We start from the raw sequence: 2,375 nt of genomic DNA, 5'->3' as shown, positions 1-2,375 counted from the left end.
TTATTAGAGTAATAGAAAATAGCTATAGCTAAATCTATTACAGTAATGGATTTACAAATTACTTTTGTAAATCACCAATTTACATTGGGTTTAACAAGGTTCTTCTTGAATTAGGGTTTGCCAGCAGACACAACAAACTGAATGAATGCATGTAAAACTTTACATGCTCACATGTTCATCCGAAGGTTACATTTTATATACTAGTGGCAGTGTTGTAATAAATAAAATGTTTTGCTTTTCACATTGATTCATCTAGTAACTGTATCATATATTTAAAAAATGTCCACCAGAGGGTGATCTGGCTGTTGTATTACTGTAAGCTTTTGATGTTGTGCGTGCCATGACAGGTCTTACACATGGTCATACATTAAATTTTTTATTCTGGCGTCTATATGTTTTTAATATATAGATGTAGTGGTCTATGATCTCATTTTCTTTTAGATCTCTGTCCCTTTCTGTCACACTTTTAAACAGTGCACTACAGCTCGTTGCATTTGTTGATTTAAGGACACAAATGTTCATGGCCTCCTCCAGATGTCCACTCCTACCTAGATGAACAATTCACCAACCTGCCCATGATTCCTGTTATACTCACAAACTGTCACATAAGATCATCAGCTATGTGTTATATTACTAGATTCTACATGTTTCCTTCAGCTTGATGGTTGTATCTATGACAGAAGTTTATCTTGTTTCTCTTGTTCTTCTTTACTCTCTATCTACTCTGTTTCTACCCGGCTGGCCTTCAGCAGATGGGTCCCTCCATATGAGCTGGGTTCTGCTCAAGGTTTCTTCCTGTTAAAAAGGAGATTTTCCCTGACACCATTGCCCTCAGGCTGATCTGGAGGTTGCAGGCTGGTTTTTGTAAAATGTCTTGAGACAATTTGTATTGTTATTGGCGCTAGATAAATAAAATTGAACTGAATTGAAATAAGCTGCAGGTGCTTGACATTTTAAAGGAAAACAAGCAAAGCTGAAAATACTTATATAATATTTCTGGTATTATTTATAAAAATTCTCAAACCCCATGTCTACATCTTTTTAATACTGTTAATGATGATCTCAAAACTTCTATTTGATTGTCTGACTATGTCTATAGCCTATTCCAGCTGTCAGTGGTCTCCAGTCTATCTCAGTGCAAACACAGAGAGACAGACCATGCACACTCACACCTATGGCCAATTTAGGTGGGAACCTGGAGAGAACTCATACAGGCATGGGGACAACATGCAAACTCCACCCAGGAAGGCCCCAGTCAGCCAATGGATTCAAACCCAGAACCAGAACCACCAATCCACTATGCCGCCCGCACACTCAACACATTTCCACGGTTTTCTGCTGACTGGACTGACACAGTTAAAGCAACCATTTCGCCACCTACCAATGACTTATCCATCACCATAACCTTTTTGTTTTTAGTCAGTTTGAGCTTGTAGTGGATGCTGTACCTCCACAATTCTTAAGGGATATTTTTTAAACTATTGGAGCAAACATTCAGACTATTGTACAGTCTAGGATAGTGGCTGGTGGCAGGGAATTTTAACCATGCATTGTGGTAACCATTTACCAAAAAATCCAATCTGGACACATTCTGAACTTAGTCCAATCTCAAAACTCTCTTCTCTAACATACTGCAAGCTTTTTTAAAGATACAGTTGGTACCTTAGAGGCGATCCAGTCTGGTTTTGGGTCTCTTGGGATCACTGAACCTGCTTTTCAAAAAGCTTTAAAAAGCCATATCACAGCTGAATTTTAAATGGTAGACCACACAATCCTTACAACTGTGTAAATGTTAAAAGCACTGCTCTGTAGTGGAAAGTTCTCTGTTGGCCTTGGTGACTGCATCTTCCTCAGCACCTCTCTATATTCTGGACCAACTTTATATGGGTATATTTCTATATATAAATATCGAGAAAAGTAAAAATATGATATCTTTACTCAGAAAACTGAGGAAGCACACAGTGACTTGGATAAGTAACTTTAATCTGATTACTGTGTTGGAAATAGTAACACCTAAGATTACTTGTTACTGAAAAAAGTGGTCAGATTACAGTTACCGGCATCAATATAATATTGTGTGTGGTGACTTTGTATATTGATTGTTGTTGTGACACCTGGAATAAGATTTCATTATACTTATATAGCCAGTTATGTTATTGTACAATTTGTTCTGAAAAGTATTATTGCACTCAACAATAGGTGGCAGTAGCTTACTGTGACTACACCACTGATGCCGTTAATGTGTGCAAGCAGTGTAACTGTGTAACTCTGCTGTGTATAAGGTGTGCACCGTTCACACAATGAGTGATGCATTGTGTTTTAATTGTTGTCACATTATTGTTTCAATCTTTTCAAGTGCAACACCAGTATTTATC

Source organism: Mugil cephalus, chromosome 2 (assembly GCF_022458985.1).
Source record: "Mugil cephalus isolate CIBA_MC_2020 chromosome 2, CIBA_Mcephalus_1.1, whole genome shotgun sequence".
Lineage (NCBI taxonomy): Eukaryota > Metazoa > Chordata > Actinopteri > Mugiliformes > Mugilidae > Mugil > Mugil cephalus.
Note: the sequence above shows the minus strand (reverse complement) of the source record.